The 16,036-nt window shown below is 42.6% G+C and overlaps 1 long non-coding RNA gene across 4 annotated transcripts in view; it reads right to left on the reverse strand.

Moving 5' to 3' along the window:
- Positions 1 to 1,631: 1,631 nt before the first annotated feature.
- LOC104866731 overlaps positions 1,632 to 16,036 on the reverse strand; it is a 30,918-nt gene continuing 16,513 nt past the window's right edge. For 3 of the 4 annotated variants that reach the window (XR_781518.1, XR_781516.1, XR_781519.1), the window contains 2 exons: positions 15,006 to 15,176; positions 9,977 to 10,039 (listed from right to left, as the gene is read on the reverse strand). This is a non-coding gene — a long non-coding RNA (uncharacterized LOC104866731). Of the gene's footprint in view, positions 1,680 to 9,976; positions 10,040 to 15,005; positions 15,177 to 16,036 lie in introns of those variants that run through there. The other variant, XR_781517.2, reaches the window with a different exon arrangement.

The following is a 16,036-nucleotide window of genomic DNA, read 5'->3' on the forward strand; positions in this document are numbered from 1 at the left end:
GTTTTCCTTTAGGGCTTGAAATACATCACTCCACAGTCTTCTTGCCTTGTGGGTTTTGTGTTGAGAAGTCTGCTGTGATTCTGATGGGCTTCCCTTTGTATATGTATGACTTGTTTCTTTTCTCTAACTGCTTGTAGAAGTTTGTTCTTCTGTTGGGTTTTTGGAATCTTAACTATTATATGCCTATGTGTGAAAAAACATTTTTTTTTTTGTCATGACTAGTTAGAGTCCTATATGCCTCACTTATCTGTATGTCAAGTTCTTTTCCTCTACTTGGGAAGTTTTCTGCCATTACTTCTTTGAATAGTTTTTTATGTCATCTGAACTCTCTCCTGTTTCTGCATTGACTCTGATCAGTCTTATGTTATTGTTCTTTGCATTGTCTAGCAGCTGCTGCATTGATTTCTCATAGTCTTACTATTTTTAAGAAATTTTTCTTTCCCTTGTCATTAATTACAATCCTATCTTCTATATCTGAAATTCTGTCCTTGCACTGGCTCATTCTGCTGCATAAACTTTCAATGGAGTTTTTCATCTCCTGGAAATCTGTTTGCATCTGTTTTATGGATTCCATTTGTTTCCTGTGTTGGGGTTCCATCATGTTCCTCAGTGCATCTTTTTTTTTTTTTTTGGTACTGGGGATCGAACTCGGGTCCTTGTTCTTGCGAGATAAGCTACCGAACCGCTGAGCTAAATCCCTGGCCTATCAATTTTTAAAAAAAATCTGTGTCCACTCTATATTTATTAATCATGTCTTGTACTATGGGCACAATCACTGCTATTATCTGAGAAATTATTTCTGACTTCATTTTTTCCAGGTCTTCCTTTGTTGCCAGTTCAGGGAGTCCAGGTGGTTGAGTACCAGATTGTTCCATCTTGTTTCCCTTTGGGGTTGCCTTAGGTAATCTTGAAGTCTGGTTTTGAAACTTATTTCTGTGTCTTCTCATTTTCAACAGATGCAGCTTTCTGTGCCCTTGTTGAAGTGACTTTTTGCTCACCCAGTGGTCTTTAATTCTCAGCAAGCCACTGAGCAGCCTTTACTCTCTTGCTCACCAGTACACCAATTCCTGGGTTCAGAATGTTGGCCTTCTAGATCCCTGAGATGACCTGTTGCCTGGGTGGGCCTCCAGATGGGGCCTGTGCACACTTAGGATTGTATTTAGGTGTGCTTCTCACTGTGGCCCCCATGTAGCTGTTGCCTGGGAGTGCCTTTGCCTTGGTCTGTGCACTCCAGTTCCTGTTGTCTGCACAGGCCTTGGCTAGAATCTCCACACACTTAGCAATGGTATCAGGGTGAGCCTCTGGCTGAAGCTTGTGTGCCTTCATGATCTCACCAGAGAGCCTCCAGTCAGTGCTCAGAGCAGGGAGGTTTAGTGTCTTTGGTGATATTTCACTTGTCCTGGCTACTCCCTCCTGTTCTGATTTCCTTCTTGCTTTTCTGTAGCCCTCAGGTCAGGCGGGAAGTGAAGACAGAGAGAGGCAGGTTCAAGGAAGTGTTTTAATTAGGCTAATGTTGAGGATCTTGGAAACAAGACAAAGAACATCTGTGGCTCCTGTGCTTCAACCAACAGCTTCCAGGATGTTGGGCTGAAACTTGCTGTGTTCTTAGCCCACAGTCAGGATGATGGAGTGGCTGTTTATTGTAGGAGAGGCTCTTGGTAAATGAGGCCAGTACGTAACTAGAATAAAGAGAAAAGCAGAGGAGTATAAAGAAGTAGACTGCAGGAGAGGTAGCAACTTGGTTTGATTTAGAGAGCCAAGCCTTGTAGAAATGTCACGAGGCAGCAGGAGAGAGAGCAGTCAAACTTTCAGAAGCCAGGATGCTGTCTCACACCACTGACCCTCCTATCCCTTGAGCCTGGCCCACTCCATATTAATAACCTTTCAAAGCTTAGCTTAGCCCCCAAGCTCCTTTCACTCCTCTTCACCAGGCTGTGCTGCATTTAGTGGCTTATTGCCCACCTGTGTCATGGCATATCCCTCTCCTGGGACATATGCAATTTGCTTTTACTCTTTTGTGAGACTATACACTTCTTGAGAACAGAAACTTTGCCCATCATTGAATTCCCTGACCAATTTATTAAACAATTGCCCTGTCTGGTGCTGTGATGGATTCTTGATGTGTTAGTCAGCTTTTCATCAATGTGATGAAGTGCCTGAGATAATCAACTTATAAAGCAGAAAGGTTCATTTTGGCTCATGGTTTCAGTCCATGGCTGGCTCTGTTGCATTTGGCCTATTGCCAGCTGGGTCCCACTGTCCCCTCAAGGGCCACAGTGAACAACATAACTTCTGCCTACCAGACCCCATTTCCTAAAGGCCCCACTACTTCCCAAGAACGGTGCAGGCTGGGGACCAAGTCTTCACATGGGTTCTTCAGTAATAAACTATAGCACTTGACATATATTTGTACAATCCTAAAACTAATCATATAAAGCAGAATTTTGACAGTTTCTATTAGGAAGGAGCTTAGCTAGGAGGGAATAACACATTCACAACAGGGCTGTAATCAGCTCTGAACCACTGATGGCAGATGCATGACTGTCCCATCCAGTGATGGGCAGTGGCAGTCCCATGGGGTGGTATGAGCCACCCATGGAGGATCCTGTACATACAACTGGAGGTTCAAGTTGCAGGAACATGTTCAGATCACTTTCTCTCACACATAGGAGGTGGTGGAGTCTGGATACAAATAGGACTAATGGAGGAGAGAGGAGACATCAGTTCCTAGGCCAGAGGGACTTGAAGTCTCACTTCTCCTGCAATACTCTGAGCTCAGGCTCTCCCCTAAACCCTCCTGGAGGCTACTGCAGGTCATGGAATTCCTTTCCCAACCCAGATGTGGGCAACAGAAACACTGAACACCCTTTCCCAGTTCAGCTGAGGTGAATCAACTCAATGATAAAAATAAAACAAAAACCAAAAAGCGGGGAGAAATAAAGAATTGTTATGGCGTGGCCCCCTCTTTCTTTGAGAGAAGGTGAAAGCTATCATACTAAGGTCTATATGTGCTGAGCAGAGGGCTAGGCTTCTTACCAATGTTATCCCACATAATCCTTCATGTCACATATACTCCAGGTACCTGAGGCTCAGAAAAAGGGATAAAGTGGCTGCTGGAGGAACGTAGTAGAGACTCGTTCTCTTTATTCCTAAATTCAACCTCTGTCATTCTCACAAGCACCTTTCTAACCCACTTGCTTCAAGTCCTGCCCTTAGCTGGGCAAGGATAGTTCTTGCCTGGGCACCAAGCTGCAGAGGACCCCTCCCCAGGAGGGGAGGAGCCTGGCAGATGAAGGAGCTACACTACTCCAGGCTACTTCCCCTCAGCCTGGACCCTTACATTTTCAGTTATATTCTGAATACTCAGATCTTGGAACTCCCTGACCAGAGGGCCTTAGCTGGGATTACCAGAATAAAATGCAAAATGTCAAGTTAAATTCAATTTTAAAGTACATGGCACCTTTATTTTAGGGAGAACAACTTTAGAGGAGTGCCAACATTCAGTTCCTAATGGAACTCAGATGTGCCCCTCTGGGAGCTAGAAGGAGCTCACAAGAGAGGCAGGGCTTACAGAAAGCTCCTATCTCCAGTGTCCTTGCCAGGCTGCACCTGGTCCCCAGCCCCCCCGCAGCTTGCTTTATTTTTTCTAACTAAAATTTTATTTGTACTCTCTATGGCCAATTGATTCATAACACATGGCCCCTGTTGTTTTCTTCACCTTCACATTGGTCTGGGATCAGGTGGTAGGTGTGAGAACAAGCTACGCAGAGCCCCAGTCTAAGGGAAACGTAAGTGTTGATGTATGTAGCTTAACCCGCTTCATAGTCATGAAATGGACCGATTGCCAGACACAGGCTGTGAGTTCCGGCTTTATTGCATCTCAGGCATTTGAGCATGCATAGGACACCCCACCTCTCTGAGGCTGAGTTTTTTATCCTTAACATGTGAAAAATACCTCAGCCTCCTGGAGCGAATATGAGGGGAAATGAAATAATGCATAAAAGCATCAAAGTCCTTGGCACGTGTCAGGACTCATAATGCAGCTAAGCCTGGATGGGCAGAAACAGACCCCCGGCCTTGAGCCCAGGGTATGGCCTTGCAGAGCAATTGAGTCTGGGCTGCAGCTTCAGAATTACTCCACCCATAGCCCCCAGAAGTTTCCTTCTATCCAGGGGAAGCAGGGCGCTGCCTAGTAAGACAGCACTAAAACATTCACCAGAACTGAGGTCTGCAGATTTCCCCACAATTTTTAAAGACAGTGAAGATCAAGTGCAACAGTCATTATACAAAAACTGGTCTGCTTTCTAGGATCAGGTGAATGCTCTACTCTTTCTCTTTAGCACAACAGCAAAACATGAACAGAGAGCTGCCAATTACTCACAGTTCTGGCTGGCATCGTAGTGTGTTCCGTGCTTCTCTAACCTCCTAGAGGTGAGGTCCATGCCCACAACAACCTCCCAACTCCTTCCTTTTCTCACTCCCTCACCACAAATTAACTTCTAGTCATCTCTTAGCAACCCTCAAGGACAATTTCAGGAGGACCTGGGATGAGCACGTGAACTTTGATGTCAGAAGTATCAGAGTCCGAGCACCAGCTCTGTCACTTGTCTGTGGAGTCATGGGTAAGGTAGCTCACAGTTTTGGGCCCTAGTTTCCCTCACTGTAGGGAACTTAATCAACCACTCTCACTTGGCGTGGTGTCTGGCCCATGGAAAATGCTCACTATACCATTACTGGGATGTTATTATTGAAAGCAATGCTTTGTACGTGTGCGATTATGCTTTATGCTCAAGAAAGTACAAATGAATGAATGAATGGAATACTTTTGGTGAGCGCCTTTTGCAAATTTTACATTTCATAAAAAGCAGAAAATAGTCAAAAGAATCACGTGGGGGAAGCACAGTCTTGTCCTGAGCCCCAGACTGGAGGGGCCCTTCCCACATCCGGCGTATGCAGTTCAGGCTGCAGCACTCCTGTCAGCAGCAGAGGCACCTGGCCCTGCAGGCTGGCTGTGCTCGCTCATCTGTCCTCACTTCTTCCACCCTTCATTGGTTGGGGTCACGTTAGCTGTAACCACCCCTATTACCTGCAGGACCAAACAAGTAGGCAGCCATAATTCAGAAATCACAGGCACATACCTTTCAGGTGGCGAAATCACCGGATGTCGGTGCAGTGCCCTGACAGACCGCTGCTGTAGTCACTGTGCTGCAGCTGAGAGCCCTGTACTGCTCAGGGACACCGAGGCTTTTAATTGTTCAGGGTAATAGTGTCTTTTTTAAGTTCATTTATCCAGGGGTTTCTGAGTACATGATTACAAATTCAGCATTTGCTGGTCCTACAGCTTGGACTTGACTGTTTAGATCCAAGCTGCTCAGGATGTGGCTCAAATGTGACAGTGAATATGGGTAAGACAAGTGGGCAACCCCATGGCAGAGAATCAAGTGCAGAGGAAAGTTTATGTTTGCATTTTGTGATTCACAGCATCTAGTCAATATAAATGGAGTGCTTACTTTCATTACAACCCTTCCCTTTCAAATTAACCCCCTCTGAAAGGTGTTTGGAAATCAATAAACAGCAGTTTGTGAAATAATGACTAATGAAAGACACACATTTTGAAAAGATTCCCTTCTCAGGTAGTATATACGTGTCTCTCTGGAATATTTACAACTGAGGGTAGTCTACCTGTCAGGATGCTGTGTTTCTTGACTGAGGTGAGAAAGCAACATAAGGACTGAGTATCAGAGATTCCATGTTCTCTTTTGGAATGTGACTTATTTACCACAGAGAAGAAGGGTGGAGGAGACACTGCTTTTGTTATAGAAATGTGGTTGCTGCCTAGCACTAGTCATTTGGAACTCATTCTTTTCAGGCTTCCCTTTAGAAATTATAAGCTTGCATAAGAATATGTTTAAAGTTCTCACTGAGATCTTCAGTTCAAAGAGTTGAGCTGTCAAAAAAACATTCTTGAGGCTCATTGGGCATTAAAGCACCATGAAGATAATGCAACTGTGTATGGACCACTTACCTGGACCATTGGCCAAGTTAGTATAATATCATGGCCCTGAAAAATGTAAGAATAAGTACCAATAAAACCATAGACAAACGAAAGATTTACGTTGGCAAAGTTTAGTTACAATATTTGACTAAATCCACTGTTAGAGTCAACAACTGACTCTATGTGTCATGACATATAGGAAAATCTGACCACTTGCAAAGAGGCAACATTTCAAGGTCATTTTGAACAAATGAGAATATAAACAGTCTAAAATGGGCTTGTTAACATTGCAGAGATGAAGTTACCACTGATGTTTGGGTTTATAAAATGATCAAGGCAATTAGTACCTTAGAAAGGATTTGGGAATTTTGCGTTGACATGAGGGCAAGGAAGACAGCTATTCAAGCAGAACCTTCCTTTGGGCTCCTCTCCATCACTCAGACCAGCACACTCATTATGGTCCCATATCATTTCCCTGACGTTAGTCGGAGCCCGCCATGCTGGCTAGAGATCAATGCATTTGTAAATGGTCATGTTTCCCCATAGGGACTGTAAGATATACATGGTTGATAGAGATTACAGTTGCAGATGCCCATGCAATATATAAACATGTATCTAAATGTTTTAAATAAAGACAGATGGAAGAATGTGTCCCCTAGATGACAAGAGGGTAACGTGAATGTGCAGTGCTTCTGGTTCTTACCAGGTGTTGCTCCAGCTGTGTCAGGTGTGTACTATGGCCCAGAGTGCACACACATGCATACCCAAGTGCATCCCAGAGAGAGGAAGTAGGCACATGATTCATCTCTAGCTGCGCACCTGCCAAGTATTGGCAGGCTACACAGGGTCACAACCTACATGTTGTGAACCATGATTTTTCCTCCCTAGGCAGCATGTGGTTTTGAAGGCAAAGGCTGGGAGTTTGCGTTCCCAGATGCCATATGTGTGTGGTGAGCAGACAACTATCATGTCTTTCTACGTACATGGCCACAAATCATTACAGGGTGATGCCTGGCTGATAGACTCGATAGCCTGAAATTTCTCTGTGTGCTTCACTGTACTCCAAAGTGAGCTGAAAGACACCACGCAGTACTGGGGGCTCCGACAGTGAGCAGGAGGGCTCTGCCTCTTCTGGAATGATGCACGGGAAGCTGCAGCAGCAGTCGGAAGACTGACTGTCCATTAATTTTCTTACATATTCACAGTGAGCTCTAACTGGCCACTGACACGTTTTCCTGGGTGGTGAGCTGTGACTGAGCCCAAGGAGCTAAGAGGAAGTGGCTACCTCCATAGTTAGTCTGCACCCACAAACTGTGTTTTTCCCTCTCAGTTTCCCTTTGTTCTCTCTTCTCTCCTGTCTTAGTTACTTTTCCCTCATTGCTGAGACAAAATACCTGACATCCAAAGTTAAAGGGAAAGAGGTTATTGGCTCACAGTTTGTAGAGGTTTCAGTCCATGATCAGCTGGCTGCAAGGCAGAGAAGGCAAACAGGCATCACAGAGGAGAAACAACATGGTGCACACAAGGTAGCAAAGGCAACAAGAGACTTTACCAGAGCTTTCTGCTCCTTTCTTCTTATTCAGACTACTGGGACTAGGGCGGTCTTAAACCGATCGCTCACACGTAGGGGTTTAGTAACCACACACCTTAATCCCAGCATCACCCACTCTAGATCCAGCCACCTCTGAGAAAGTCCCACCTCATCTGCATGAGGCTTTGGGGGGACATCTAAACACAAGCCATAACCCCCAAAGACTCATGCATATCTCTTTATGCAAAAAGCATTGAGTCTATCTCTAAGAGTTGCTAAATTCCTAACAGATTCAGCATTGCTGAAAAGTCCAAGTCCAAAGTCTCCTCTGAGATTTAAGGTAAATTCTTAGCTGCAAGCCCCTATGTAAATGAAAAGAATGTTAAACTCTTCCAACATTCAATGGTACAAGACAGACACTACCATTTCAAAAGTTACAGACGGGAGAATACAAAGGAACGGGGAACACGCAAGTCCCAAATCTAGCAGGCCAAACATTACATTCCACAGTTCCACTTTCAGCATCTCCCAGCAATCTGTGGCAAGTTGTGAACTCCTAAAGGTTTGGGTGGCTCTACCTCTGTGGTAATTCTGGTGGTTGTACTCCCATGGCTTCTCTCTGGGGCCGGCTCTGCTCCCTCCTTGCAGCTTTCCTCAGACCATCCATGTTCCGGCTTCTCCAGACTTCTGGGGTGTCCACCGCATCTTCGGCTTCACACTCGCAGCTTCATACACGGTCCTCCTGGGCACACAGCCTGGCCTCCCAGGCCTTCTTCTGAAGTCTGGGTGGAGCCTTCCTGACCCCTCAACTCTTGCATTCTTCAGGCTTCTAAAACCAGTGCTACACAGATGATGCCAAGGTCTGCTGCCAGCTGTAGCTGTAGCCAGGCTTCCCTCTCTCTCAGTTGTAGGGGTCCAGTGCCTATGAACCAGAGTCCAAGGGACGAGTTCCCTAGGCCACCACCATTTTGGGACATGGTGTTCTGATGCCGTCTTCTCATAGCAAAGTCCTCCACTTTTGCAATTTTGAGGCTGCAAAGGGTAGAGTTCTGCTGCTTCTCATGATTCCCTCAGGCCACCTTTTCTATTTTCCTGTCCCTTTGCAGCAACCAAGTTCTCTACTCTATCTGTGCAGTCCACAGCTGTAATGGAGCTTCCCTTCTAGACAAACTCAAAACATTTTAAATCATTTTGCTGGACTCTCTGCTCTTGGTTTTCAACATAGATCTGGCTAAAAGCCCCAACAGCAGCCGTGCCATGGCCTAAACATTAGACTGCCTTGAAATTCCTTCTACCAGATTAATTAGTCTGCCACCCTTAATCTCAGTCTCAGGCAGTCTCTGAACATTAGAAAAATGCAGACAAAAATGCTCTGCCAAGGCATCACACACATTGTCTGGAGTCCAATGGCCAATACAGTCCTTCTTTCCTGCAGAAACCTCCTGAGCTGGTCTTTACTGGCTTTCTGGTCTTCTGAACTCTGACCAGAATCTCCCATGCAGAACAGCCTACTTCTCTAGAACATCTCTACTTCTTCAGTGAGTATCTCCAAATCTTTCCTAACCCTTCCTTTCCCACAAGCCAGTCCCAAAGGCTCTTGAGCCACAAGGCCAGGTAATGTCACAGCAATGACCCCACTTCTCTGATACCAAATTTCTGGGTTAGTTACTTTTCTTCATGGTGAGTTGAAATACCTGACACCCAAAGTCAAAGGAGAAAGGTTTATTTCTTCACAGTTTGTAGAGTTTTCAGCCCATAATTGGCTGGCTCAAGGCAGGGTGGCACATGACAGAGAAACAGCTCATGGAGCCCACATGGTAGTAAAAGCAACAAGGGAGTTAGATAGCATCTTCCTGCCCCTTTTATGTCACTCAGACCACTTAGGGCTTAAATCCTTAATTCTAGTGTCCTCAGGCCCAGCCCCACCACACATGAATCACACTCTAGGTTCAGCTGCCTCTCCTCATTCAGTTGAGGCTTTGGGTGGGCTCTAGACAGAGCCACAGCTCTCCTGTCCTCTTCCTCTTCTTTCCTCCTTCCTGTATGTACACTTATTTCTCTCCATTCCCAAGGGACTTGGGAAAGTAAACAAGGAGCAAATGCCGTGGAACAACACTCTCACAACCACGGCAGCTGAGAGCACAACCAACTGTGAGACTGGTGTGGCTTATTATTGCTCAGCCACCCTGTGAAAGCTGTCCCATGAGGGTCCTTAAGGATCAGAAGAGAGAAATATAACCTGCATAATTTTTATTATAAAAATAGAGGAAACCTATGATTCCTCACAGATATATGGGTTCCATGGGAATGTATTGGAGGACAGTAAATTTATTAACACCACACTTGCTTTTTTAAATGAAAATTTTCAAATGTATTGAAAATAGCATTCACACCCAGTATAGCCACTCACCTTTAATAAAGCCTAATACTTTTCCACTTTTTTTCCAGATGTTGTGTTTCAGATACTAGTGAAAATTCCTGCATGGTTACCCCTCTTGACTTTACTTCCTCTCCTATTCAAAGGTGATTATGAATAGAGATTATTTCCACACACATTTTGCCCATGTTCCCATCAACAGACATTTAGATCACATGATTCACCTCTGACAGACAAGACACTCCTTACAGCAAAGTGTTCAAACTTCTAAAAATATGTTTGACATTACATACACACTTCAAAATATATACGTGCCTTTCTTAGGTCAGGCTCCCTCTCAGCAAAGTCCGAGACAGACTTTCTTACCCAGGGAAACACCGCAGAGAGGGGTCGGGAGCTAAGCAGAGCTGTGTTTCCCTGGGGCAGCCTCAGCCTCACCCTCAGAGAGGTCTGGACTGGGAATGGCGGCAGGTCTGTGTCATCTGTTTTCATACCCTTGTTATCCTTTGCTTCGGGGCACTTGTTGGGGATTTTGGGGGGGGTTATAACTCCCCAGGCATTTTTAGGCGAAGTGGCCCCGACAGTGGAGGGTGGCTTTGGAAGAGGACAGCTGGGAACAGTTAGCAGCTAACAACACCTGGGGCAAGTGCTGCCCCATGAGGGGACTCTGGCAGCCAAGGATAGCTTGACCACACCTCCAAAGCCAGGAAACTTTCTGATCATTTTCCTTCTACAATCTTTTCCTCTCCTGTTACTCAATAATTTGATTTTGTTATTGTTAATAAGTCTTAACCAACGTTAAAAAAAACACAGCTTATAATATACTTAGGGCAACTGCTGGAATAGAAACATCTTCTACTTGTGTAGATCCTGCTAAAGGGCTGCAGAATGTTATCGATTTGTTTTCCTGTCAGCAGTTCTGGTTTTTCACTTCTATATCAATATTGTCAGTGTTTTTAGACTTTAATTTGTACTAAGCTTATGCTTGTGAATGAATATATTATTACTCCTACAGATCAAATTTCTGTGATTATTACTTCATGTTTGTGTCTCAGGAAAGCTTCTCTTGTGTAATTTAGCCATTCATATTCATGTATCTTTGAGGCATTTTCTTTTCTATTTCTGGGGTTCCTTATACATTCTATAAAGAATTTTTTGTTTTGGTTAAATCATTTAAAATATCTTCTTCCTGTGTATGACTTTTTACTTTGTGGTGTCTTTTGATGTATAGATATTTTACATTTTTATAAATCCAAACTTATTTATATTTTCCTTTATGTTTCATTTGTGCAATTATGAAGACATTTTTCTCTAGCTTAGGAACATAAAGGTATTTTATTTGATTTTATTTTAAACATTTTGAGCTTTCATTTTTTTATATTTAATGCTTCATACATCTCAGTGGTTTTGGTGGTAGAGAATAGGGGTGCAGCTTTGTCTATTTTCTATCTGGGCTACCCATTATGCACCATTTATTGAACAATCCATCTTATCCTTGTAATTTGTAACCCACCCTGATACACTGCTTCTCCTATTTATTCTGGTCTGTTTTTACTTACTCCCTATGCTACTGAAGTGATCCCTGCTTTTATGCACCTGTACCAACAGCACACTCTTAGAGCTCTGCAATAAATCATGATTTTTATAGGGACAAATTACTCATTTTGTTCATATTTTCTTGCACTTTAAAATTTCACATGCATTTTAGGATCAGGTTTCAAAATTCTATAAATTTTGACATAATTTTTATTGGAATTAAATTTGTATATCAGTTCATGAAGATGATATATTGATGGTACTGGATCTTTTCATCAATAGATATTGGTATTTATATTCTTCTATTCAGATTTGTTTCAATATTTTTCCTTTAAAGTTATAGCATATGTTTTCCTAAATTTATTTCTTGATGTCTTCTATAGTTTATTGATATTTTAAATGGTTTCTTTTTTCTATTACATTTTCTATTTGGTTATTGCTAATCTATAACCACAACTGATTTTTTTTTCTTTATTTTCTTGAGTTTATTGATACATTTTAGGGATACAGTACAGTTGCATTCATTGTTGGGATCTTGTACCTTTACATGACAGATCTTGGTTCTCATTTTTTCCCCTTGTCCCTGCCCTCCCTTCACCCCCTCCTCCCCTCCCCATTAACAAACACTTTATTTCCATTTTTTCATTTTCTCATGTTTTTTTCTTTTCCCTTAACAGCTGATTTTGTGTATACAAACTATCCTGAACTTTCATATTAACTTTGTGTAGACTCTCTTTCATTTTCTATGGATAATCATATCACCAGCAGTAAGAGGTCTGCTTGTTCTTTCCCAAATTTTATGCTTCTTATTTCTTTTATTTTACTTTATTATTTAGAACTTTCATTACAATATTGCAATGAAGGAATGATAGTGGTTAAAATAGTTTAAGAGAATGCTTGCTGAGGGTGGGTGTGGTGGCGCATGCTTGTAATCCCAGCACTCGGGAGGCTGAGGCAGGGGGATCACTGCTAGATTACATGACATCTTGGTTCTCATTTTTTCCCCTTGTCCCTGCCCTCCCTTCACCCCCTCCTCCCCTCCCCATTAACAAACACTTTATTTCCATTTTTTCATTTTCTCATGTTTTTTTCTTTTCCCTTAACAGCTGATTTTGTGTATACAAACTATCCTGAACTTTCATATTAACTTTGTGTAGACTCTCTTTCATTTTCTATGGATAATCATATCACCAGCAGTAAGAGGTCTGCTTGTTCTTTCCCAAATTTTATGCTTCTTATTTCTTTTATTTTACTTTATTATTTAGAACTTTCATTACAATATTGCAATGAAGGAATGATAGTGGTTAAAATAGTTTAAGAGAATGCTTGCTGAGGGTGGGTGTGGTGGCGCATGCTTGTAATCCCAGCACTCGGGAGGCTGAGGCAGGGGGATCACTGCTAGTTCCAGGCCAGCCTGGGTGGCATAGTAAGTTCAAGGCCAGTCTGAATCTGTTTCCAAAAACAGAGAGAATGCTTGCTATAGGTTTAGGGATGTTAAAGAAGTTCCTTTTTCATTTATAATACCGGTTATAGAGATGTTTTAAAATATCTCAAATATTACATTTTACTAAATCACCTTTTGTATTCATTACGATAATTACATTCTTACTCCTCTAATCTGTATTTAGGTACAGGACACAGATTTGCTTATATGAAACTTTTGTGATATTTCTAAGAAAAGGCCCATTCGGTTTTTATGCGCTGGTAAATAATGTTAGTACTTTATTTAGGATTTTGGGTCTCTTGGCAAATATATCCATATATCCTTTTCTTTAGCCCTTGTCTGGATTTGAATCAGTTATACAAATGTTGATATAAAGTGAACCAGAAATACTACTTCTGCTTTTATTCTCTCAGTTTACCAGATGAATTCCAAAGCAAAATCTAGTTGTAAATCACTTACAAAAGACTCTGAAACTTAGCTCTGCTTTTTATTATGTGAGTTTAAACACATATATTGATTGAGTTTTCTGCTATATTTGAACTTATTTCTATCCCTTTATTTCAGGTTTTCTGTTTGCCTTTTTTCTTCTTGCTGATTTTCATGGACTCTCTCCCCGTGAACAAACATGGCTTTTACACTCTTACCTTCCATCTGCTGTTCTGAAGCTAGATTGTTTCCCCACCATTTTAGTTGTCACTCTTGAATGTTTAACAAAATATTTAACCATATATCTTTCTACAAAGATTTAGCTAGTTACTATTTTTATCTTCTTCCAAATACAATGATATCTTAGCCTGCTTTTATTACCAATGAACAGAGGCTCCTACTTCTATCTTTCTATATTTTCAGAGCATTTATTGTGTAGTTAAAAATTTGAAATGATTATTCTTTTGGGGAGGGTCTTATTTCCTTTTTTCCTCCTGGGCTACCTTCAGATTAAGGTAAATCATTTGAGAGCTCCCTGAGAGATGGGCTCTCCAAGATTGGTACTATGGAAATGCCTTCCTTTTGTCTTGCAAAATGAGTCAAAGGGGCCGCTGGGAGAGAATAAGAGGGAACGGGGGAGAGGGAGAGGGAGAGGGAGAGGGAGATTCGCTGACAGGAAGAGGATTGCTACATAGGCTTTACTCCAGAAACTGAACTCACCAGAGGCAAAAAAATTTTGCGGGGGCTCCAGCAATCCCTTGAAGGTTTGGGAATTGCCACAGTGACCAGTTTTGCCTCCTGATCCCGATGTCTCAATGGACTTGGAAAATTTATAAGCAGCCCTATTTGCACCATTTTCCCATTGAGGAATGCAGGTTCCATCTAGCTGAGTTTATGTTCCCCAAATTGCAGATCTGTTCTACTCTGAGTAAAACTATGTTTGCTTTATTTTAACATCATTTACCCCTTTGGGGGACAGGGTCTTACTCAGTTGCCAGGCTAGCCTTAAACTTGAGATTTTCCTGCCTCAGTCTCCTGAGTACCTGTGATTATAGGTGTGCCCTGCTCTCATTTATGATTTCTTGGTTTATAGTTTATACAATTTAAAGACTACCTTGACATACAATTATAGAATGGCAGTTGTTTCCTGTCAACTCTGAAAATATTTTTCTGGGTATGGGCGTGGGCAAGGCAGGGGCATTGACCACAGCTAAGGAAAGAGCTTCCTCCTGTGCTACAGAGTTGTTACACTGTGTCTCCTTGTGGATTTGGGTTTCTATATCTCTCCCAGACTTGGGGATGCCCTTCAGTCTGAGTATGTGTATCTCTTTCTAAGCTTTACAAACCATTTGCTATGGTTTCAAAGTTTCTTTTCTCCTTTATTCTGCTGCTTCTTCAATAACGATTTCATACCTTAGCCTCTTTCTTAGAACATTTGACACCTCCTCTGTCCTCCACCATTCCAAGTTTGCCATTTTCTACCCCCAACGAAGCGCTCTCCAAGGACCTTTTCTTCCTTCTCATACTCAATCCATCAAACGATCCTGCTGGGTCTAATTCCAAACTAAACCTAGAAAATGACCCCCCCATCCCTCAGCCTAAACTGAGATTGTCTTTCTGCTGCCGCTCTGCTCCTCACAGTCCCCACGGTGATTTTAAATTCCACTCCCACCCTGACTGTCCCTGCCCGCCTTACCTTCTCCATGGTACTATAGCGGTGAGCAGGGTGCCTTTTTCACAACGTTGTTTCCTTTTGATTCTGATTACATTCATTCACTGTTCCATCCATCAGTGCTGCTGAGATGATGGTAAGGGTGCTCAGAAGAGTCAAGTTTTGTGGGTTTTGCTAACTCTGTGTCCTCAGCGCCTGCAGCGAGGACATGCAGTGTAAGAATTCCGTATGTATTTGTTACATGGGTACATGTGTCTGAAGAAAGAGGAATACATTCTTTCTGATGTGAGTCTTGTGCATGGGGGGGTTCAATTTGGGAGAGTTGGAGAACGCAAATAAATGATGAGAAATGGATCTCAAATCATTATGAAAATGCTATTATTTTGGAGAATCGGCATTTCTTCCTGTATTTCAGCATGCTTGTGATTTTTTAAAGTATGGGCATTGTGACTGCATGGTAAGTTAGGTGCTGATGAGACACGCAGAAGCAAAAAAAAAAAAAGGAAACTTTGCAGCCTCCCACCCACGTGAAGACTGAATAAACAAACCAACTGCCTTTCTGGGCTTGTGAGACTTGGTGGAAATCACAGGAGACTTTCCTGGGACATGTGTTGTGTAACAAATTCTGACAAATACAGGGTCATCAAAGAGATTTCTCTTTTGTACACTGAGAGGTCTGTGATCCAGGAAGTGGTCAGCTGCCTGGGATCTCCTGCCTCCCAGATGGAGTCCAGATTGAGCATGACAGAATGAGAAACAAGACCAATTTTAGCGAGCAGGAGCTGTCTGGCATCAGCAAGGGGGTGCAGCAAAGGAGATGCTGAAACCAAGCGATCGCTTTTCTACCAAGCTCATTTAGGAGAGGTCAGAGGGTAGGCAAAGTTGGGCAATAAAATGACAAGGAAGGAAGGAATGACTTCTAGTTGTTCAGGCAATGATGATACATGATACTGTCATTGATCTAAAGAGCTGTGTATTTTCTTGGGATAGGCATTTTAGTGAGAAACACGTGCAAGCATCATGTTCTGAGGGAAGAAAATTATTGTATCTATCCT

Source organism: Fukomys damarensis, unplaced genomic scaffold (assembly GCF_012274545.1).
Source record: "Fukomys damarensis isolate Sample0158 unplaced genomic scaffold, DMR_v1.0_HiC HiC_scaffold_31, whole genome shotgun sequence".
In the NCBI taxonomy this organism is placed as follows: Eukaryota; Metazoa; Chordata; class Mammalia; order Rodentia; family Bathyergidae; genus Fukomys; species Fukomys damarensis.